Genomic DNA, 25,867 nt, shown 5'->3' with positions numbered 1-25,867 from the left:
ACAAGCTATATATAGAAATGTTTAAAAAGAACACGTCGACTAGCTTCGCACCTTCTTTAATCCCTGCACTCGCAACAATGCAGAAAAGAAAACAGAAATCTAGCAATGCGCGCCCGCGAGCCTTACCTGCACGCTCTCTCCAGTAATTGCGTGCCCTCTGGGAACTAAAAATGAAACCCAGAAAGCCGCGCCCGCACATCATTCCTGCCCACCCGTGCAGTTGATGTGTGCGCCTTTTCTATGGCTGCGCAACTCCTCGTGCAAACTTCCTGCCTTCCCGCGCCCGCTCCTGGATCGTGCAACAGGCGCGCAAAACAATCAGCCTTGCTCTTTTTCTTTCTTTTGTGTGCGCCTTCTCGCCCGCGCATGCTACCTTTGCACGACTTCTCTAAGGCCGCGCAACGCAACTTTGGTCTTAATCTTCTCCATATCAAACACAACGGTTCCTACAAAACATGAACAAATAAACCAAGGTAGAAAAATAGACAAAGGAGGTATAAAACTAGGAAAGAAGATGAGTAAATGATAAGGGAGTTAAAGATAGAAAAGAGGGTCCAAACAAGCCACAAGTATGGGGAAAATCGTTAAAATAGGCTCTTGATTGTGGCATAAATGTCACTCATCAACAAACCCCGCACTTGCTTCTTACTTGGCCTCAAGCAAAGAAAGCTACAAGAAATTAAAGCTAGTAAAGAAAAGACAAATTTGCTTTTAGTGCAAGCAACAAGCCATTTAAAACTCAATCTTTCTAAGTGGTAAGCTCTTTGGAATTCCAAAGAGCTTACCCCACAACATCACAAATTTGTTCTGGGGTAAGCTCTAAGTGGTAAGCTCTTTGGAATTCCTCACAAGATCACAAATTTTTTGTGGGGTAAGCATTCAGAAGGTTGTAAAGTTGGCTAGGGGGTAAAGGTGTGGAAAAATTTGGAAATTGGTGCTAAGCCTAAATGTGAAGCAAAAGGGTGATAAACCTCTTTTTCAAAATTAAACATCTGGCAATTTCCAAACTAAGTTGCCACAATCTTGAATTATATTGCCAAACACTTTTGAGCTTTCATTTTCCTCTTTCATCTTCATTCATTCATTGCCAAACTCTTTTTTTTTTTTTTTTTTTTTTTTTTTATTTGCCATTTTGGAAACCTTCTCTTCTCTTTTCTCAACTTTATTCCATTGTCCTTGCCTTTTGTAACTATAAACGACTTTTACTAGGATTTGCATTTGTTTTTATTTAACACATATTCACAAAATCACAACTTCACTTTTCATCTTGAACCATTAACTTCCAAATTTTAAATTAAAATTATAACAAACTTTCATTGCTTGAGTTTCACAATCCTAAGGGTGAAAGTAAAACAAAAGGGCCATGAGCTTGTAATGTGCTATAATCAAGGAGGGAAAGGCTAAACATGGTTAGCAAAAGGGCAAATGCAAACAAAAATATAAAAGACAATGAAATAAAAGCTAATCCCAGAAAACAATATACTCACCGAATGAAGAATGCCTTTGTCATCCCTAGTTTAGTTCGGTTGTGATCTCGGGAAACTGACGCCAAATTCTAGATCTAAGCATGCCTTGGTAAGGATCTTACGTCGCTCATATAAGTAATAATGGAGGCTTAAACAATGAAACTCACATCGGGTTGTAAAAACTACCTCTAGGGCTTTAAATACCCTAATGAAAGCAACACCTTCTTACCACAGACAAGTTAATTTGGGTTCGATGGGCCTTACGAGTTCTAGAACAACTACCTTAACATGAACTATCCTAGAGTCAATCAATGACAATCCCGAAGCTTGCAAACTTATAACACTCGAGAAGAAAGACATTCAAACACACAAGTCAACTTTTATTATGCTTGAAATGAAGATGAAACAACTAAAGTTTTCGTCGCTTGTCTTGAACAAAAAGGGAAAATCTTTTTAATTTTTTAATTTTTTGATTTTATTTTATTTGATTTGATTTTTTTTTTTGAAAGGAAGGAGTGCAAGAAAAATAAGAGGCAAATAAGCATGTGATTCCCAATCAACAAACAAAGATCGTTCGACATCAATACCAACGATCACTAGATTCCTTGGAATCAAATGCATAGAACCTCGAACAATCAACTCCATCCTAGACTAACTAACTATGCACACAAAGAGAAATAAAAAGAAAGAGGGGATGTTTCAACAAAAAAAAAAAAAAAAAAAAAAAGAGAAAAAAAAAGAAAGAGGGGAAGGTGTCACCCAGTGTTGCTTGAATTAGTAAAGTAAACAAATTTATAGTCTCACCAAGTGTGTGACTCGTTGGTTTTTGTTAAAATTAAAACTAAATAAACAAAAGAACAAATCATACAAAATAGAAACTCATAACTAGGAACTAATAACCAACTCATCGCATCACATTATTTGGAAGTCAAGATATGTTATTTTAGCCCTAGTATTGTAGGAACTGCATTTTTTTTGGCATAAACAATTCATTAGATTTATTGTCAAACAAAAAAAAAATACAAAAAAGAAAAAAAGGATACGGATAAAAGGAAAGATGAGAGAAAGAAAAAAAAAAGAATCGAATAGAAAAGATATATGATTCCAATATGTAAGGTCTTTGAAACATATCATAAAAAAATGTAATAAAGCATTAATACAGATTGACGCAAAATTATATGATATAAACCTGTTTAATAGAAAAAAAAAAGAGCTTCGAACCAATCACGACTAAGAGAGTTGTCTCAAAAACAAGGTCCTCGGAACTTGAGTAACTTCTTGGCCTCCATTTTCGCACTGCGTCTTCGAGCTTCAAAATGTGGTGAGTAAAAGAAAAAGAACAGTACAACTAAGCACAAAAAGGATCATCAAACCAAAAATGAAGAAAGAAAAACTTAAATCAAAGGAAAGAAAATAAAACAAAAATTATATACAAGTTTGGATATTGGGAGTTTGGATTTTCTCATTGGGAGCACCTTTATCTACAGAAAAACTCAAAACTCATTAAATTATTGGTACTAGGGTAATGTAGGTCATTGGGGCTACTACCCTAATCAAATTAGAGATTTATAATACCTAAACTTACACTAAACTAGTTAGTGGCAAGTAAATAGTCGATTCACGGAGACTAAGTGTCATTGGTTTTAGTCGATTAAACAACTAGGTCGGAAATGAAGTTTGTAAAGAAGAATAAGGAGCACAAGTAAAACAAATAAAATCAAGCGATAAAAGCACTGGGGAAAGGGGAATCGAGGCATATTAATGAATTTAACTAACTAAATGTGCACAAATTATCATGGGCTTAATTAGGAGAAATCAACACATTTGATTCACTTTCGCACAATCTAACATGCTAATTAACTCGACTAGATCAATTCACTCCCGTGCAATTTAACTAGCCTAAACATGGATGAAATTAAACCCTCAATTAACTCACTCGCACAATTAATTAAGAGCACGATAAAAATCATAGGGGCAATTAGCTAGAAAGTCCCTAAGCAATAAAGGCATCATCAATGCTCACAAATCAAGCCTCAATCACGACTCAAACACAATTAATCAATTAAAAACATCAACATCCCCTTCATCCATATCCCTAGAGCAAAATCTAAGCAATCATGATTAACAAAAGCATAGAAAACAAGGTAAAAACAAGAAATAAAACAAGAATCAAACAACTAATCTAATTAAGTACTCAAATCAACAAACAAATAAGCAAAAACAAGAATTAATGAAAGCAATAAAGGTGAGAGAAAGTTAGAAAGACTCATTGAATATATGAGAAGAAAATCCACAAATTGCTTCTTCAACCTCTCAAAACTCCATGAAAAATCCAAACTTTCTCTCCCTAAAACTACTCCTAAACTAGAGAGAGAGAATCCTAATCTAACCCTTAGAGAGAGAAAATAAAAGAGGCTAAACTAACCTAATCTAGGGTGAATAATTCTTAAAAGAGTATTAAACCCCAAAGGGTATTTATATTACAAGCTAATAAATAAAGAAAATAAAAGAAAATAAATAAAGAAAATAAAATAACAAATAAAAGAAATAAAAAGAGAATAAAAAATAAAATAAAATAAAAAGAAATAAAAATAAACCCCCCCCCCCCCCCCCAAAAAAAAAAAAAAAAACAAATCAGACCCACGATTCCAATTTTATTTGGTTGCTCTCATTCTCTGATCTTCACCATCACCACGCATCATCATTCTCAAATCATCAATCAACCATCATCAGCACCGTTCATCAATTACAATCAGAAATATCATCATCAAGCATCAATAAATCATGGCCGTTAGATCTCCAAGCCGTTAAGGATTCACGAGAAAATCACGTGATTTCTAATGACGCATCGAAGTGCCCGCGGCTAGGCATCTCTTCGGCATCTACCGAAAATTGGACAAGGCTGGAAAACAGAGCCCCGCGCCCGCGACGGCCTGGGTTGCGGTTTGCTGCTGTTTGGTGATTTCGGGATTCCATTTGCAGGTTGGTGGTGATGCGAGGGAACAGGGATGCGAATTTGGGGGTGCAGCAAGTGCGGTTTTGGTGTTGTTGCTTGCGGCTGCTGCGAGGTGATGTTGATGGCTGCTGCTATGTGGTGTTTGCGTGGGTTTGGTTGTGGTGTGGATTTGGTCGTGATTGATGGGGTACGAATGGAAGCAGGGGTAGTGCGGTGGGTGCTGTAGTGGCGTGAGGTGGAGATTGAGTTGTAGTGGTATTAATGGTGGTTATTGCAGTTAGTGAGCTCACAAGGAGATGGAGCAGGGGAGGTTATGGGTTAGTATATTGTTGTGGTGATGGTTGAGTGAAGGAGCAGGGGAAGTGTGGTGTAGGATAGGTGGTGGAGTGGGGTGTAGGTTTAGGTGGCAGCAATAGGAAGTAAGGGGGAGCAGCTTTTTCAAGAATTTTGCTGAATTTGATTGACTCGGGTCCCGAACTTCCAATGCAAACCATTTGACCTTGAAATCCGTGCTTCAACCCGAACACATACCTACACACACCAACAAAACCGAGGAGAGAAGATCGACATATAAAATAAAAATAAAAATAGAGTAAAACAAAGTAAAATAAAATATTAAAACTAAAAGAAATAATAAAATCAAATGAAATTAAATAAAATAAAGAAAACAAACTTGAAAATAAAAGAAAATAAAAGGAGGAAAACGAGAATATTATTAACTAGAACCAAGACTTAAAACATTAGAGAATAAGAAACATAAATAAATTACGAAAATAAACTAAAAATTATTAAAAATTACCAAAATACTCAAATTAAAAGACAAAAGACGAGAATAAGCAAATAAGTGAAATAAAGACCAAAAAGGGAGAAATTATTCGGAAAATAACTAGAAAACAACACTAAAAGGATCCCTAAAAGTGACATAAAAGTCACGTATCAATTATCATTAAAAATCATCATAAAAAATCTCAAAACTATCATAAAAAACATCATCAAACTCATGGACATAACAACCAACAACATCTTCATATATAGGCAATAAATTTGCAAAAGAACCAACTAAGACCATGCATTTTCTACCACCCAAAGCAAAATTCTCCCACACTAGCATGCCACTATACCCTCCCCTACACCATACAGACATCCCTTTGTCTCTTACACCCCCCCGCATTAGACTAAAGCATCGTCCTCGGTGTGACATAAGAAAACCAAGGGAATGGAAGGGACAAAGGGGAAATAAAGCAAACAAGAGGAGGAGCTAGTGGCCACTAGGGCTGGCTCCATCGTCATTCTCATCCTCCCCCGCATCATAAGAGCACCCGACTACAGGGATGCCATGAGGATCCTAACCCGCGGTGTAACATGGTGGCCAACCATATTGACCTCGATCGAGGTCTATTGCCATTGACGCAACTGCTCATAGGGCGGAGGCGTCACACGAGGGGTGAGGTGGGTGAGATTTACATAGGGGTAGTTAGGATCACCCCGATAACCACATCCACCCGGGGCACGATAGTCATACCCGGTCTCTGTCACGTAGTCCACTTAGGGGAGTAGGGGACTCCAAGGGAGGAGGGCCCTTGCCAATAGGGCCAAGGAGGCTGACTTCCTGACTATTGAGGGATCGGCCATGTTAAGGTGGCCAATAAGGGTGGTTGACCCAATGTTACAAGGTACGCGATTCGATTCGAAACGTGGTATGAAAACGGATACGCGGCACTCTACCCGTGATGAATCCGGTACGAAATAAATAAAATAATAAAATATATGGGTGATTTTTATTAATAAGAATTTGATTTGGAAAATAATATAAACCGTAGTTGTATCCTAGCTTGAATTTATGTGGTTTGGTTAAGAAAATAGAGTACATAATATATATAATAAAAGCCCATAGATTTAAGACCAATTGGAATATAACCCTAGCTGCCACCCTATGTAGTACAAATAAATAAATAATAAATATAAATAAAAACATCATTGTAGACTCACTGGCTTAATAGTACTACCGTGTAAAAGAGGAGAAAGGAGAGAGGAGAGAGGAGAGAGGAGAGAGGAGAGAGGAAAAACTACTCCTAAGAGGCTAAGATATATAAAATCAAAAGAGAGAGAAAATGCATTGGAAATATCGGAAAAAACCATTGAACCCCTCTGATACGCGCGACTCAGTTCGCAATTCGTGGCTACGTACCGCGAACCTTGTAACCCTGGGTTGACCACCTCACCCCTCTTATAGCTACATTGTAGAGGGCTTGGGTATGTAGGAACAAACCTTGTTGGTTTTCGTATAAACCTTGCATGTCTAGTTGCATGTTCATCATTTATTGCTCAAGGTTACCCATGCCTTGTTGGTGATGTTGTTGTTTTTGTTGGTGTTGGTGTTGTTGTTGTTGTTCTTCTTCCTCTTCTTCTCCTTCTTCCACTATTACCCCTTGCCTACCACCCATAGCTTTAGGCAACGCTCTATCATCGGAAGGCACATTCCAAACATTCCTATCTCGCTTCCTAATGAAAGTCCGGTTGGGGCTAGGCAAGATACAATGGTGCTCACGATTAACTTGCCAATCATGGTAGTTGCTAACATCAGCGGTTGGTTAAAGAAAACTCAACCTTCTCATTTGGCCAATGGTGAGAAAAAGATCATTGTCGATGCCTAGTTGCCCCCTTGATTGTAAGCGAGGAAAGGTGGTCGAACCCAAGCTTACTAGCCGACCTCGTGATCATTCCCCCAGTGCGGTCTCACCCGTCTTGTTGCCACTTTTAATCGCTTAACAACACGTTACAGACCAATATCCTATGTTGAGTCGCCTACTCAACTCCTCCCTAGTTGCGATCCAAAGAGTGAAAATCTCTTCATGTGAGAGCTTTCCCAAGTCTTGCTTGCTAAACACCGCATATCCAAAAAGGTGGTGAATGATGCAGAGAACTGGGGGGATAATTTGGTTTGCCACCGAGTATCTTTTACTAAACTCTTGATAACCCGAAATGGTTTGCCACCAACGAAATGCATTGTAATCGGGGAAAAGTTCAGGGGATGGAGCAAGGAGATCGGCGTCGGGATTAAAGTCTAAAAGGATATTAAGTTCCCGGAGCTTCATGTTTTGTGGCTTGTTAAAAAGTTTAAGGAAATATTAAAGTCATTGTTTCCATAGGGTTCGGCCTTAATGGATGCAAGGAACTCATATATGGGCTCATGAAAGATGCGATAGTGATGTTGTATAAATTCACCCATCCTTAGGTTGTTTATAAGCTACCTAAGGTCTTCATCTATCCCTAACCACACCATATTTCTTTCATAGTAGTGCCTTGTGGGGTTGTGTTTGCGTTTTGTGAGTTCTTTATAGACGGGGGTATGGTTTTTGTTGATAAGTTTCAAGGTGGGGAGGGTGGGGGTTTGTGTTTGTTGTTGAGGTTGAGGTTGAGCTTGTGTTTGGGGCTTATTGATTTCCAATCGGGGCTCTTTCCTACTCTTCCTCTTCCTCAAATAATTCATTTTTCACAATTGCTTGAACACTACCACCAATATTCCACAGACATCACTTCAACAACACACAATTCACCCAAAGAATACCAAATTCACAATAAAGAATGATATGCTGGCCCTGCTTTCTGGGTTTCATTTTTTGTACCCAGAAAGTTGCGGGCGCGTAATTACTGGAGGGAGCGCGCAACTGCGCGGGCTCTTGGGTGCGCACCGTTAGATTTCAGTTTTCTTTTCTGCATTGTTGTGGGCGCACAAGGATTAGAGAAGGCGCGTAGCCGGTGGACTTATTCTATGTGTGTTCAAGTGAAACCTGCATCTACCCATTAGTGCTTTTAGGTTTCACTTGAACACACAAGTTTTCACTTTAACACACATAGACATGAAATCGAATTATTTATAAACTAAACATGCTTGAATATCGATGTAAAATCCAATCTAGCCACCTGTCGTGGTCAATTGGTTTCTCTCAAGATAGCCTCTATTTTATCACAATTGAACCATATATTAGAAGGTGTAATAAAGTATAAATCGATACAAATGGTCAATTGGTTTCTCTCAACATAGCCTCTATTTTATCACAATAGAAACAAATATTAGAAGGTGCAATCAAGTATAAATCGATACAAATGAATCTAGGTAGATCTGCTATCACATCATCAAGCATTAATTCTCCCTCAATCAACAAACAACGTGCACTTTACAAGTTGATTGAAGAACATCAAGCATATAAAGACTTTAATCATAATCAAATTGAATTCCAAACCAAAAGCATCAACAAAATCAAACTACATCATCCCCACACCCTTAGCTAAGGAATTACTCACTAGCCATGGCAATTAACAAGCTAATCATGAAATCAACAAGCAAAAGCATGATTAATGAGCAATCAACGAAGTAAAAGCAAGCTAACAGCAAAATCAAGTAGCTAAATAAAGAGAAAAGAGTAAGGAAATGCTCATTAATTGATGTTGAAAGTCTACAAGAAGAATGGTAAAGCTTCTTTTTCAAAATTCAAGCTCAACAATGGAGAAATCCACACTTTCTCTCTCTTAAAAGCTAGAACTAAGGATGTTTCTCTCGCTAGATTAAGCTAATAAAACCAAAAAATTAAGCTAATCTATTTCTAATTACTCAAAACGGAAAGTACAATCTATATATAGGAATGTTTAAAAAGAATAAGTCCACCGGCTACGCGCCTTCTCTAATCTCTGCCCACCCACAATAATGCAGAAAAGAAAATTGAAATCTAGTGGTGCGTGCCTTACCGAGCTGTTGCGCACTCTCTCCAGTGATTGCGCGCTAATAACTTTTTGGGTACGGAAAATGAGTCGCAGAAAGCCGCGCCCGTACATCATTCCTGCTCACAGTTGATGTGTGTGCCTTCTCTATGGCTGCGAAGCTCCGTGCGCAAATTTCCTGCCTTGTCCTATTTTTTTCTTGATTCTCTGTGCGATGTCGCGCGCCTGCGCAGTATGGTGGCGCGCACTCTCCTAGGTCACGCAGCCTCTGGCACGCCCTCTCGTAGGTCACGCAGCAGGCGCACAAAACAATCTGCCTTGCTCTTCTTCTTTCTTTTGTGTGTGCCTTCACACAGGTCCGCGAGGCTACCTTTGTGCGGCTTCTCCAAGGTCGCGCAGCGCATCTTTGGTCTTAATCTTCTCCTTATCAAACACAACGGTTCCTACAAAACATGAAGAAATCAAGGTACAAAAATATACAAAGGAGGTATAAAACTAGGAAACAAGATGAGCAAAAGAAAAGAGAGTTAAAGATAGAAAAGAGGGTCCAAACAAGCTACAAGTATGGGAAAAAACCATTAAAATAGGTTCTTAATTGTGGCGTACATGCCACTAATCAGGTTTACAGTGATAATTTGCATAATCTGATGACATTTTATATGCTGGTTCATAATGTGTGTATATTGTCACAAGTCTCAGTACTTATTGATGGATCTTCAGCATGAACATTTTGCTAGTAAGGCTCATTGATATTCATGCCAGATTGCTAGAAAGATGAGATCTAATTATTTATACTAAGAGCAAGTTTAGCCCCAAGTCTTAAGACTTGAGGTGACATCATCATTTTGAGTCTTAAGACTTGTATTTAAGACTTTTCCTATTTTTCTTCTTAAATCTCAAGCAAGTCTCAAGTTGAGTCTTGAAATTCCAAGACTCAATTTAAGAATTGAGATTGGAACCCACCTTACTTTTATTTTTATCATCCTTTTTTTTTCTTAAACACTTTTCTACATATAATATGTCATATATTTGAGTCTTAGGGCTAAAGTGATAAAGTTGTATAAGTCTTAGTGAGTCTTAACAAGAATTTAATGACATCATTTTCAATGGGGACCACCAAAAATGGTGTCACATCCAAGTCTTAAGACTTGGGGCTAAACTTGCTCTAAGCTAATGTGTAAATAGATAAATTAATTGGTTTAATTTTACCACCAGTAAAAAAAAAGTGTTAAATTGTTATGGTTAAATTTTACAGCTTAATTCGTCCATTTATATTTTCAAATCACTTCCTTAAATATCTTGCCAAAAAGGTGTGTTGCAAGTATAATAAAGCAGATGAAGTATTATAACTTAATGGGCCCATAAAAAGGTCAGTTGATTATATACATTATTTATTTATTTTCATTTTATATAAAATCAAAGAAGTTATTATCTCAGTCTTTGTAAAATGTCTAAGTGAATCTTTTTTGTGTTTTGATGGAAACAGAAAAAATTCTTGTGATGCTGTGTAGAAAGAAGTATAAACTTTGAAAAGGGCTGCAAACTGATTATTTAGTTAAACAACTCAGTATCATTGTTATATCTGTGGCAGTGTCATACATTTTTATCTGTATGTAAGCTGGAAGTTCATTGGTGATATAGAAAAAATTTGACCAGGAACTTATATTAGTTTAGTTTAGTTATGAATTTTTGTATGTAGGCTGTTCGGATCAGGTTCATTATGGATTTAATTTTAGTTTAGTTATGAATTTTTGTTGATGATACACTTTAATATAAGTGTTAATTGAACAAAAGAAACACTGTCTAGGGTCTGTAATTTGATAAACTTATAATGGCATAAAGCATTTTGTATGGATTCTGTCTAGATAATGAATGACAATATCTGATATGTCCCATAATTAGAATCATGAATGTGTATAGCTTAGATATTGTCTTAGCCAAAAGAAAAGGAGAAAGTCTTGACTGTTAAATAGTTGTTCATGTCACTAAATATTCTTTTTCATTCCGTATTTCAATTAATAAATAATTCTCTTCGTTAACTTTTGTTCCATTTGATATATTCAAGACAATGCATATTGTCACCAATTATTTAGTCTCACTAATTGATGCTTAACATGGCCTTGGTGGTTCTGCAGCAATCAGGGATCATACAGTTGGAAATACGTCTTTTGGGTTTGGCATCCAAGTGGAAAATCTTAGAGAAGCAAGGTATATACATTAGGTCCTTGTCATCTGCACAGAAAATGACATGTTCTTGTCTACTGTTTGCTGCAGCAGCAGAAGCTGTCTCAATTCTTAGCTTACCAGTCAAGGAATTACTATGCAATTACTGACCGAACCTTTTGTTTTTCAGCTATGAAAGGGCTGACCCAAACTTTGTCATGCTGACTCCAAGTAAGGAGCACATAGCTGAGAGTGTGCTTTGGAAAGACCGAAAGAGCCCATTTTATCAGTCAGATGTAAGTGTTGGGAATTTCGATGGCTTGCCCAAGGAGTTGAGACCTCTAGGAAAATTTTTGTAGCTCTGCCATGTGAGTACTCAATAGATACCAATACAAATCTGGGGAGCTGTAATTCTCTGGGATTGTAAATGTTATGAAGTGTTATCTTGTCATGAGATTAATCTTGAGGTAATCACATAACTGTGTGTGCTTTGGAATGATCGACAAAGCCTGTGTTAATAATCACCTGTAAGTGTTGGCAATTGCGATGGTTTGCCCAAGGAGTTTTGATCTCTAGGAAAATTTTTGTAGAGCCTATGACTACTCAATAGTCAATACACACCAGTACAAATTTGGAATTGTAATTGTAACGACTATTTAAATTTTAGGAAAAATTAACAAGAATAATCCCAACTATTGCCTTCCTTCTCATTTTAATCCCATCTATAGTTTAACCTTGAATAATCTCAACTATTGGATGATGCTTCTCAAAATAGTCTTACTCATTTTTTAACTTGTTGTCTTGGTAAAAAGAGTGATGTGTGAAGTTGGAGTTGATTAGCGCTATTTTAATAATAATAAAAAGATAAAAATAAAACAAACACCCTATTCTCTAATCAGAGTTCACTGCCCACCATTCACCACCCTCTCCACAACTTCATTCGGACATTCCATTCCATTATGCCTAGCCACAAAGAACCACCATTCCATCCATGTCTAGCCACCGAAAAACCTACTCAACCTGTAAGCCACCGTAACCACAATACACTTTGAGAATTGGAATGTCAACAATTATCCATTTAAGGCTTGGAATTTTATTTTTTTTTTGGGACAAATTAAGGCTTGGAGTTTTTCAAAAGCAATCCAACTATTTAAATTCTGAAAGTGATAACTTCTTTAATTATGAAAATTTATAAATAAAAAGGAAAAAAAAAAAACTAGAGTGTTCAATGGAGGAAAAGGTGTTATATGGAGATGATGGGGATCGGGGTGGATAGAGAGGGAAAGATGCTAAGTTCCTTCAGGAGGATACGGTGTGGAGATAAGTGAAATTTTTTTTTTATTTTTTTTTTTGACGGGAGGGAGATAAGTGAATGATAAAAAAAAAAAGAATAAAAAAAAAAATGAACAACCGGTATGAGAGGTAATAGGTAAAGGAGAGTATTTTGAGAAAGGTACCCTTATAGTTAGGGTTATTTTAAGTTAAATTGTAGTTGGGATTAAAATGAGAAGGAAGACAATAGTTGAGATCAATTTTGTTAATTTTTCCTAAATTTTACGGGTGGTTGTACAATTAGTTGAAATATATACTAAGTGAAATTTTTTTTTGCACATTAATTCTTCTCATTTTAATAGCATACTTAAAAGAAATTAAAATATAATTTTTCTTTTTCGGTTTTTGTTGTTAATTTTGTTTTTATAATGCAGTACAAATACTATAAATTTTTGTAACTTTTATTTTTATGACGTAGTACGAATACTGTAAAAAAAATGACTAGTCATTCACCCTAATACATATCACTTGAAATAAGCCACAATTACTAACTGAAACAACCTAAGACTAAAAGACTTCTTCCATCAATAATAGATGGAGAGATTCGTAAAGAGGAGGGGAGGGGGGAGGGGGGGCACTTTTAACACAAGTGTGGTACTTGTACTTACAATAATGGTTAGTAGGGAGGATTGATCACCTTTGAGATGTGTTTGGATTTCTTCTCTTGAGATTTATTGCTTGATATTGGGACTTGAGAATGTAGTTCTTCCTTTTAGCCCATTTCTCATCAGTATTTAGTAGATGTAGGTACGACATCCTAGATGAGGTGGTTTCTTCTTGAATCTCGACTTCATCTTGAGTCTTGATCACTTCTTTAACTGTTGCATCTTCTGCCTCACTTTCCTTGTCATCTTTGATAGTTGAATTTTAATTTCTTTCGATAATCAAATAATCGTGAGTTTGAAAAAGGCTCCAAACTTTGAGTTGGAAAGTTTCAGGGCCTTTCATTGCTCCATTAAAGATAATCTTTCTTTGAGATCATAAGAGAGGAACCCTGCCTTCTTAGGTTATTAACTCGATATTTGGGCTTTAAATGATGTATGATTTTATATTCTTCTTTTGTAACAGGAGGAACAAGACCTTTCTCCAAACTAATTGGAAATCCATTCTCCAAACAATCTGATGGCTTGCATGATTCACCTCAGAGTGAAAGCAAAATTTTATTTAGAATTACCCTTAAGAATAATTGAATGGCTTGTATGCAACTTTTCACTCTCTTGAACTGAATTTAGGCATTCTCAAAGATTGAATACAATTGTGTTCCCTTCATTTCCTAGTCGCTTTTTCGATAGCTTTTCGTGAGATGAAAGGCTAGTTCAAAGACCAGATGGGATAATTTCTGTATCATACCTTTTAACAACCAAAAGGTAAGACTTTTCATTAAACCAATGTTTTTTTTTACCACTGATATCTGGGCACACTGCATTGTCAAGCTCATCTTATTGCACCAAACCTTAGAGGCAGTACACCAGGGCATCAACAATATTACACCCACACCAAAAAGATGTTCCTATATCAGGAAATTAGCTAACTTTGAACCTTCTCGCCACGGACACCATCATGTGCCATTCAATTTGTCCCCACAAAGAAAAGAGCAAAGACTTGAATCTTGATTTTTCATCTTTAAATGCATTACCAAGGCAATTCTTTGGCCTCCTTTCAACCCAAATAGCAAAAAGGGAAGCTCCAAACACAAGAATCAAAGATTAAAAGCGACAAAGATATTTACTTCCTCCGGTTTTTATTTATTGCACCACTTGCCTTTTAAAGAAGTTTCACAAATATTGCACTATTTCCATTTTGTGAAACAAAATATCTATGTTCACACTACAAATAACCAATATACCCTTACTTTTCCACTTAATTCTTTAGTTTATGTTTACATCACATGGATAACTTTGTAATTTTACCCCCCCTCTCTCTTCCTTTTTTCCACTACCAAAAAAAGTGTGCCAACCTCTATGGTGCAATAATAAAAGAATAGGGGAAGTATATATATACAACAACTTAATCAACTATTACAAACTACGAAACACTTAAACGAGCCGAACTAGCTCATACAAACCAACTTAAACAAAAGCAAAAACTTAAAACCCTTTTATTGACAGGTTTCGACTACTTGTTACCAAATCCGCTTATCTTGGATCATACTCTTATTAGTCATCTCAAGAACTAGCAAATCAGTTGAGATAAACATAGAGTAAACATTGTTGTTGAAGAGAAAACGCATAGAGCCAAAAGGGTTGGTGAAAAGAGAGTGTCATGGCCACACCGTATGAAACGAGACGCAACTTGTGATTCCGTACCGTAATTAGGTACCTGTAGCCTCTCCTCAAGAGGAGGGACTACAAATGACATACTATGAATCACCAAACTTCGCATCTAGGGAGCCGCCTTCAGGCAACGATTTGAAAAACCATTGCTAATTTATAAAGAGAATCAGACATACAATTTTTCCAAAGATCTTCCAACATTTGAAATCGGAAGAGAACACTAACAAAGACCAAAGAACACCAACCGACTCTTTATTGTACATAAACACTAAACTAGAAACAAATAGGGCAATATAGTACTTTGTAACCCCTATGAAAGAAACCAACACAAACCAACACTCCCACAACACTACTTTATCCTTTAAAATTCAACTACCAAAAGAGATCTCCACAACCCCACCAAAGTGTAACCAAAAAAAAAAAAAAAATCTAAGAATATACCAAATTACCAACAAACCCACAAGGCAACAAACATCCACACAAAACACTTAAGTAAAAACAACTGACAAAGTAAAGTAACATACACCAACCAAGAGACCCCCTCATAGAAAGAGGAGCTGACAACATGTTTAGACCAAAGAAAGTGAGGTAAGAATATAGACCAGAGGTAGATCCATAACAACTGGTACCCATAATAAATCGGAAGACAAAGGTAAAGAACCCCAAAACTCTAACCTTAACTAAACTGTTTCCACAAAGAACCACTCTTGACAGCAGCGTTAGGCCTAACCTTTCTGACGAAAGGAACCACGAAACCCTAATCCTAACTTTACCGTTTCCATCAAACACAAAACACCAATGACCGTTGACAGCGGCGTTGGGACTAGCCCTTAGTCCTTATTTCGCTGGCGAAGCCCTTTAACAAGAAAGCTTACACTTTGGCTCCTCAAAGTACCTTAAGATCACTAAACTCCCCTCCTCAAAGTGTTGTCTTCTTTGCCGGACAAAGACTTAAGAGAAAAGGAAAAGGGGGTAAAAAAGTAGAGGAGGAGACTCGTCGTAGTACAGCCGCAGCGCTACGTAGGCGACGTTTGAAGCACGCCTACGTAAGCGTGTTGCTAATATGCTTGAAACTCATAGGAAATGGGAATTGACATATACGATTAGGGACACGATTATGGACAAATCAAAGTAGGGAGCTGCCAACTAGTTTGTAAGGAACTTTTAAATCGTTCATGGATCATTTAACGCAATCACGATTAAGGGACAATGATTGACCCGTGAAGGTTACACCTTATTCATGATTCATGATATTAATAACTCCATATGGTTTGGAACCACGAAAGGAGGATTAGGGATGATGGTACGAAGTGAGTCATGAAGTCACATTCGCCCGTGTTGGCCTCTACTCGATTCTCATAGTGTAAAGTAATTCATGCGATCTCAAAGGCACACAAACAAAGGTTCAATTTGCTCTAAACTATTATGAAGCTAAACTGGTTGAATATTAATGTAGCACATAATTCAAAATATTATGATCACTTGATTAAACAACAAGATTAAAAAGGATCCTAAATCGGTCGTCCAAATTATCTTATTAAGCATTATATTCACTTATATATTCCCTTTAAACATGAAATATGGTGATCAACTATATATAAAATAAACATCAACATTGGGAGGAATTTAACCATAATAACAACGATTACTATATGACAAATATAACAAAGATCGTTAGAAATATAATAGGAACAAAAAGAACATGATTCCTTACTTTGACTGTGTTTGCTTGCAACTATAAAACGATAAACATGTTAGTAACTTCAAGGAAAAATCAATAATAAATGGAAATTAATTCAAATGAAAGTAAAGGTTATTAGGGTCAAACTCTCAAACAATTCCACCTTTCACGCTTTGGTTGAAGTGTAGAACTCCAGGTAAAGTATGGACTCCGGGGAGTGCTTCAAGGAGAAATTGTGAGCGATGAGAAGGCAAGTATATAGGCTAAAGGATAAGAGAGAACGAGAGAATTATTTGGTACCTCGAGACTGTGAAATTAGTCTCGTATTTATAGAGGAAATGTGAGGGGTGAGGTACGAAACCATAGAAACGAGGCGTCGCACAAGAACAAAATGTCGTGTTAAGTATAGTCTGTCGTGTCACAGCATACTTGCCGTGGCACGGTAGTAAATTATATTGTTTTAGTGAAGTCAAAGCACGTAAAAAATAAAACCGGGCAAAGAGAATTGCCTTGGCGTGGCATTTGTGTTTTGTGGGATTTCGTCCAAGTTCATTTTTATCATTTGTTTCGCATTCAGTTCGGAATAATTATGCGTCGTTTCAGTTGTTCTAGACCTATTTCAGGTTTAGGGTTTTCATATTTATTAATCGGGCTCAATTAATAAATAAAATGAAATGAATTAAAAGGGTGTGGGCTGAAATGTGGATCAGACAATGTTTGCATAAATACTTGGACTGAAAATGTGGACTAATTAGTATGTTGTGTTTGATTAAATAATGATTTTAAGAACTACCGAGATTAAATACTCGACCTGATCAATAACGGCGGTGAAAGGTTGTTCATCATCGAGGTTTGATTTTGGAAAGACATTTTTTAGGTGTCTACACGCTAGAACTTCGTTGAGTTCCTAGGGTTTAAATTGAGGGGGTTGAAGGGAAGAGAGAGAACAAATGATTTTGGTTAAGAGAGAGAAGTTGTAAATATGAGAAACATAATAGAGCGAGAAATCAAACATACACGTAGTTACTTCAAATACCACTCAAACATGCATGTAAATGCAAGAATTATTAGATTAGATACAAACTAAACTAAAATTAAACGAGTTAAAATTAAGAAAGAAAATTATTCATAATGTAAATCTTAAGGTTAACGATGTGATATTATTGCCTTTACAACTTTTTATTTTTTTCCCACCATAGTTTTTTCATATATCTTCGAATTCGGATTAGCCCAAAGGGTAAATTAGGTGGAACACCAAAAAAAAAAACAATATTAATTTCCAAAAGTTTATGAAATTACTTTTGTTAGTGTTTGTCTTACCGTATAACAAAGTAATTCATCTTAATTCTAGGTTTTAGCGAAAAAAAAATTAAGATTTAAAATATATGTGATACTATTTAGAACAATAATATAATAATGTCTTTAGAATAAGGATTCCAAATGAAAAAATACATGTAATTCAACCTAAATAAGTCGAATCTTAGAAAATTTGATGAAGTTCTTCATCAAATGTGTATAATTCTTTAAATTCAAAGAGTTTTATCAAACTTGATCTTAGAACTTTAATGAAGTCTGATAAAGGAGAGAGAATAATTGGTTGTTGATGAGTGTCATTTTTGGCACTCATTTAGCCTCTTTTAGGATGAATTTTAATTGCTTTTATAACTCTTTTATCCCTTTTTCCTTAGTTTTATATGACTTTTCTCTAGTTTGTGCTTTCTTATTTATTTTTCCCGTTTTCTTGCATTTCTTAGGTTTATTTCGCTTTTTCTCTTTTATTTGTTTTCTTTTCTTTGATTCTAGGAGATTGGTGATGTCTAAGGAGCTCAATGGATTTTTCTCTGGATTTGTAAGGCTTAAGATGCAAGCCGGTTTCTCCCTTTGATGCTCAAGTGTTGAGGAGTGCAAAATCCAAGTCTTCTAGGCCGCGCTCTCAAGCTGCGTGGGCATCAAAATTGGTGTTGTACCCACCGTGGAGGCCTTTGGAAACTGCCACCCCCAACGTTCATCAAGTGGAGCGCACGAAAGCATCGACGGACGCACGAGAGGAGCTACCCTACTCCCAGGCGCGAGCGCGCAGGTGCAAAGTGCGATTGCGCAGCTCTGCTTCCCCCATTCCGTATCCATTTCTCCGCGGCCGCGCATATTGAGGAGAGGGCGCGCTTGTAGGGGTTCTTTTTGGACGTCTAACTAACTCCTCCTTTGTTATTTTTACTATATATAGATTTCTTCCTTTTAGAGAGAGAATTAGACTAGAATTTATTTTAGATTGGATTTTTAGAGAGAGAAGCTCAAATTGGGGAAACTTTTGTTCTTATATTCTAGATAGAGAAACTTGGTGATTTTGATGATTGCTACTTTCAATCTTCTTCCTCTTTGATTTTGATCAAAGTTTTGTCAGAATTCTTCACTCTTTAATGCAATTTTAGTATTTGATTCTTGATATTAGGTGAATTTCTAGTTGTTTGTTTGATCTGATTTTTGATAGCTTGAGTATAATTTGAATATAATATTGATGATGAAATTAGTGATTAGTTTAGTTTTGCTATTCAATTTTTCAATGTGTAGTGAGTAATAGATTGCTTGTAAGGGATATGGTGAAGCATGTATGAGTGATAATTCATAGCTAATTGGGGGATTTTGATTAATCAATATTGTGATTAAATAGGTTGGTATAATTTGTGCATGTGTTTAATGTCTTGAGGAGTGATCAACCTTAACTATCAAGCTAGATTGCATTGTAGTTTTCATTGATACGACACATTGATTTGAAAGCTACTTTTATCGATTGATCTTATTCTGTGATTTTCCTTTGGTAGTCACTCATAGAGACCACTAGTTTGACCCTAGCACTAGTAGAAAAATATAAAAGAGCACCAGTTCAAAACCCTCCTATAGCACCGATTTTGAAGCGGTGTTCATTTGAGGGATGCCAAAAAGTGATAGTTTTTGCCATCAGTTCAAAACCGGTGCCAAAAATACCCTTAAAAAATAAAAAAAAAAACAATTTTTTGCTTTTTTTTCTTTCCTCTAAAATGGTCAGCAAACAACATATATATATAAACTTATACATTTTCATTAATAACTAGGAAAAATTTACAATTTTCATCCAAAAAATAAAAGGACAATAACGTAAATTCTATGCAATTTCACCCTTTTATGCCAATTCACACCTCACCTTTTCCTACTTTGAACAAGCTATGCTGCAACTTCCTTATCTTGGCCCTCTAACTCCTCTCCTTCTTGATTTAATTCATCATGCTCCAACATCACCATTATTCTTTCTGATAAAAAACAACGACAAAGCCATCAGTAAATACATCACAAGGAGACAATGCTCTTTTGATAAACACACAAAAATCAAACAACAACAACAACAACAACAACAACAACAACAATAATAATAATAATAATAATAATAATAATAATAATAATAAAAACAAAACAAAACAAAACAAAACATGTTATTGAATAAGAGTACATGACATGCCTTGATCTAATTGCTGATATCAAGTAAAAGTACATGACTCTGGAACAAGCTCAAATTACCTTCAATGTGATGGACTTGATTATCTTGCAATGTTGCGCTCATAACTGCACTTGTTCACCCTTGGCACATAATATGATTATAGGCAGTACTTTGCTATGCTTTTTCTCTAACAGACTCAAGATTAGAGTGTTCCTAGCTACAAAATAAAAACAGTAGAAAAGAATCTTAAATAAGCAATAACAAACAATACTATCTTACCTTTTCTTCCTAAATTACATATAGGGAAGGGGGTGGGGGCAAGAAAATGAACTTAGGAAAAAAAGAGGCATTCACCTGCTGAAAGAGCTACTTAAGAGAGTCTGATTTAGCATATAGAGTCTAATTTAGATGCCAGAACCTTAAGCTAATCTAAGTAGATAGCTAGCCTCAACACTCCTAGTTCTAAAGTCGAGTTCACAACTGCTCATAAAGAGTTACAGTATCCAACCCATTGCTATATAATAAAGCAATCATCCAACATAACAAGAGCAAGAAAGAACAAAAAGCAATATTACTTTGGCAGGTGAAAGCCTTAAGTTATTCACACAAACAAACAACTCAACATTGGGGAAAGGATTATCAAGCTTTTTTAGATCTGCAATTGCATATAATGTTGCCACACTTTAGAGGATGTCCTGCGTGATAAGATCCAAAACACCTTGAATAATCATTATAACTTCTACTATTTCAAAACAATCCCAAACAAAATCACAAAACAAATATAGATACTAGTATAATCGCACAAAACAAAATCACATTTGATACTAGTATACTCACAAAACCATTCCAAATAATCCCAAGCTGAAGGAGAACAAAAAAAAAATAAAATCCAAAACACCCAAATGAAGCTAAAGGAGAACAAAAAAAAATCCAAAACACCCAAACAATCACATCACAAACCTGCACAATTTCCTTTTTTTTTTGTGAACTTCTCCTTTAGGAAGTGGGACATACTCCTCTGCCTCAAGGTCGAACTCTGTGGCAAAAGCATCACTTCTTCCCACCCTCTTAACTGCCCCACTATTCACTTCAATATATATAACATCTTCGACAGCCACCTGCATCAACAAACAAAGATAAGAGATCTCAGAGTGTGTATTAATCAAAGACAACAAGCAGTGTAGTTTTTCTTAAACCAGCAGAGAAATACACCTTAAATTAAGCTCATAAACAAAAACACCTAAATTAAGCTCATAATCCAAAATCAACCATATCACAAAAACCCATCAAAGTTCCACATTATAAGATTAAATTACAATAATTCATGAAAACCCACAAAATCCCAATTCCAATCAGATTAATCCCAATCCCCGAAACCCAACAAACAAAACTAATTCCACAACAAATCAAAAACCCCATCAGATTCATAAACAAACAAAAACCAAAAAAACAAAATAAAACTGTTGGAAATAAGAAAGAAAAAAACAAAACAAACTCGTTGAAATAAACTACTTTCTTAATTCATTTAGTAATAGAAAGTTAGGCCATATAAATAGCCTTTACAAGTTAAACCAAATAACTAAAATAAAGCAACTAATTAGGAAGTGGGTACTCCATGATATACTCCAACTACTTAGTTAACAAGTCCACTAACAACTGGTTAACGCATGACTAAATTAATTTGACTAATTCTAAATTTAAACAAATTAAGATATTTATCCTAAAACTATGGAAGCTAATTAACCACAAACTTGAAGCACTAACTTTAACATACCCCCATGCTTCAAAGTTTGTGATAATCATGAAGCATATCTCTTCAATATTGTGATGCCCTTCTCATCACCTACACAATTTGTTATTGATGCACATTATCACTAACCATCAATGTTTACTTGTTGATGCACATCTCACCAACACACTCTTCAAATTTTGGAGTACTTTCCTCCATGGCGCACTTCTCACCCACAACTCTAAAATAGGTTCTCTTCCACAGCCACTTGTGCCATGGTCTCTTGCTCTTCTTTTTTGGACTTACAATTTCTTTCCATGTTCCCAAATTTTTGACAATTAAAACACTTAGGTTTCCCCTTATGCCAACAATCTTTTTCTTCGTGACCAATTTTGTGACAAATGTTGCATTGGAGGGACTTGCCTTTCCCCTTTTGATAAGGAGACCTTGTTAGAAACGCATTTTCGCTCTTGTTTTCATCAAATGGCTCTAATACCAATTTGTTGGAAATAAGAAAGCAAAAAACAAAAGAAACTCGTTGAAATAAACTGATACTTTCGTAATTCATTCAGTAATAGAAAGTTAGGCCATATAAACAACCTTTACAAGTTAAACCAAATAACTAAAATAAAGCAACTAATTAGGAAGTGGGTACTCAATGATATACTCCAACTACTTAGTTAACAAGTCCACTAACAACTGGTTAACGCATGACTAAATTAATTTGACTAATTCTAAATTAAACAAACTAAGATATTTATCCTAAAACTATGGAAGCTAATTAACCACAAACTTGAAGCACTAAATTTAACAAAAACATCATACTTCTAATAAAAACAGGAATGGCAGCAACACGAGCAAGGGTTAAAACAGTAGACAATGTAAGTAATTTGGTAGAAGAACAATTATCCCCCTTATCCTCCTGATCTTTCTTGGTAGACATCCTTTTGATAAGACAAATAATCAAGTCACATACTGATAATTCCATCAGTAACAACCATATCCTTCCCCGTTGACAAAACTTGACTCACATAACCTTAAAAAACAGTAAAAACAATACATCTCTCTTAGATGATGAAGTCATAATATCAATATAAAGTCAGCGACGTTATGATATACATTCACACATTTTGACATACAAAGACAATACAGTTGGGAATTTGGGATTGGATTCCCTATATACAACAAAGATTCAACATTTAAAACATCTGACTATCTATCAACCAAGTTATAATTAGTGCCAACGGCAGCCAAACAAACCCCTTGCATGCTATTCAATTTTTTCTATAAAGAAATCTTACCTAACAATCATTAAAGATGAAATTTACTTTAAAGGCTGATATAGCTCTTTAACTTTAAGCTGGGGCATATTTTTAGATATATTTATATGTATGCATCATTTGAAGTCCATAATTTGTTTATTCTTATTTTTTATTACTATATTTACTTAATTTCTTTATATTTGAGTGCTACCATGACTCCATGAGCATCTGAATGTTTGATAAAAGTATCTCATCTTTAATAGCTTTACAAGTGATTTTGATTGCATTTGCTACCTTCTATCACATTATTCGATTGGTTGAATTCTTGCCCAATTAGTATGATTGTCGTGAATGCATGTGGATCTTGATTCCCTAGCATCCTTAATATCGTTCTTCATATTTACTTAGTAGCGTTGATTAGTTTGTTTAGACCCAACCATTTACCTAGACTTAGGGGTAGCTTAACTTGAGACTATAGCTTATACTTCATTCCCTTGGGTTCGACCCGAACTTACCCCTATACTAGGGTTGGGTTTGGTTATAAATTTGGTTTGATGGGAGGGGTCTTAGAACTCAACGACCTAGGTTTTTCTCCAGTCAAAATGGCACTATTGCTGGGGAATGGCATGGTTATTTGCTATAGTTGATTAACTCTATTAAATCTTACTTGAAAATACAAAAAGATTTTCTTTCTTTTAGGCTACATTTGTTGCCGTGTTATTAACCTTTTCTTTGAGATTGTATGCGTAGATCTTGTGTTCCTTCTCTATTACCCTTCGATCCGGAAATTGAAAGGATAATTACAAAATTGAGAGTTGCTAAACGTTCTCCATGGCAAGAAGAAGAGCAAGTCATCATGGGAGATAACCAAAGAATGGCATTTAAGGAATTGGGAGTTCTGGAAGCCTATAGTATGAGAGTGGGATTGCTCCACCTACGACACCGGCAAACGACTTTGAGATTAGACCGACCATGATTACCTTGATAGAAAGGTGTCAATTTAGTGGTGCAAAGCATGAGAGTCCCCTCAACCATCTTAAGGAATTTGAGAAGTATTGCAACACTATCAAAATGAGTGGGGTTTCTCAAGAGTTTATTCGCCTTAAGATTTTCCCCTTTTCTCTCATTGGACGTGCATTGGAGTGCTTGATCAAGGAGGTTAAAAAATCCTTGAGGACATGGGATGAGGTGACAAAAGAGTTTTTATCTCGGTTCTATTCTCAAAAGAAGACGGCCAAAGCAAGAGCTCTCATTCAAAGCTTCAAGCAAAAACCCAATGAAAGTCTTTATGAGGCATTGGAGAGGTATAAGGAATACCAAAGAGAGTGCCCACACCATGGGATTCATATCTATCAAGTCATCCAAATCTTCTATGGCGGTCTAAGCCCTCGAGGAAAATCTTGCTTTGATGCGGGAGCCGGAGGACCAATAATGAACAAGACGGAAGAGGAAGTGGTGGACATCATTGAAGATGTAACGAGGCATTATATGGATTGGCAAAATGATGAGCGTGAAACAACAAGAAAAAGTGGTACTTCGGTATATTTGGTTGATCACATCAATGCCATCAACAACTTGTCCTCACAAATCTTAGAATTAGGGAAGGAAATGGCCTCCATCGAAGCCGAACTTGAGAGTGCTTCATCTCAAGCACCAATTCTTCCCTCCAAAAATAGGGGAAGAGGTTCATTTCCTAACTCAAATCTCCTTCCCTCTTCTAGCAACATGTCTAGCAACTATATGTTTTGTGATATATGTGATTCATATGATCATGATGCTTCAAATTGTCCTAATGCTTCTTTTGATGGATGTGATGACTATGTTGGCAATGAGAATGAACATGTGAATTATGTGTCTAATAACAATGTTGGACCTAGATTTGATAGTCAAATGAATAATGCGAATAGGAACTATCATAATGGGAATTTTGATAATTATAACCACAATGGCGATTATAGTAACCAAGGTTTCCGAGGCAACTATAACCACCAAGGTTATGGTGGTCAAAACCAAGGCCAAGGATATGGGAATCATAATCAAAGTTATGGTAATCACAACTAAAATGGCTAAAATCAAGGCTGGGGCAATTGGAGTAACCAAAATCGGGGCAATTTTCAAAATAACAATCAAAGGGGTCCCCACCCGGTTTCACTTCAAAGGCTCAAGGCCAAAATGATACCTCTTATGCCCAACCATCTTCTTCTTGAGGTAGTTTAGAGGCTGTCATTGAAAATCAAATCAAGGTGTTGAACACTTACATGTTATCTAGTGATAAGAAGTTTAATGACATGATGGCTCAAAATAAAATGTTGGAGAACCAAATTTCTCAATTGGCCAATGTTTTAAAAGAGCTATTGGGTTTCGAAAAGTTTGACTTTTTGCGAAACAAAACCCGACCCCAAGACCCGTTCACAATTAATATAACTAAATGACATAAATAACAAGAAAGAGAGAAAAGACTATCTTACCCTTATCACGTGCTTCGCTCACACCACAGAGCTCTTACTTGAAAAGCCGAGTCTTGCAAGTGCAAAGACCTCCTACGATATCCACCCGCAACTCGACCCAATCGGTCTCTTACTCGGAGTTTAGCCGAGTCGGACCAAAACACTACTCGAGTATTATATGAACTTAAAGGTTTTCTCTCAAGTGGAGATGCCTTTTTGAGTTCCTACTCAAGTGATTTTCACCAATTCCCAAGGTGGGTATTTATAGAGAATGTCATATGAGAATTCCACTCTCCTTTCAATGTGGGAGAATTGGTTAAATCAATTTTCTTATTTTATTTTTAAATAAAAAATAAAAGAAATCTAAAAC

The 25,867-nt window shown here is 36.1% G+C and overlaps 1 pseudogene; it reads right to left on the bottom strand.

The window, feature by feature from the left end:
* Nucleotides 1-24,295: 24,295 nt before the first annotated feature.
* Nucleotides 24,296-24,393, bottom strand: LOC145577243 (small nucleolar RNA R71; annotated as a pseudogene).
* Between the last annotated feature and the right edge of the window lie 1,474 nt (nt 24,394-25,867).

Source organism: Chenopodium album, chromosome 13 (assembly GCF_948465745.1).
Source record: "Chenopodium album chromosome 13, dcCheAlbu1.1, whole genome shotgun sequence".
Classification (NCBI taxonomy): domain Eukaryota; kingdom Viridiplantae; phylum Streptophyta; class Magnoliopsida; order Caryophyllales; family Amaranthaceae; genus Chenopodium; species Chenopodium album.
This window is presented reverse-complemented; position numbering and strand designations above follow the sequence as displayed.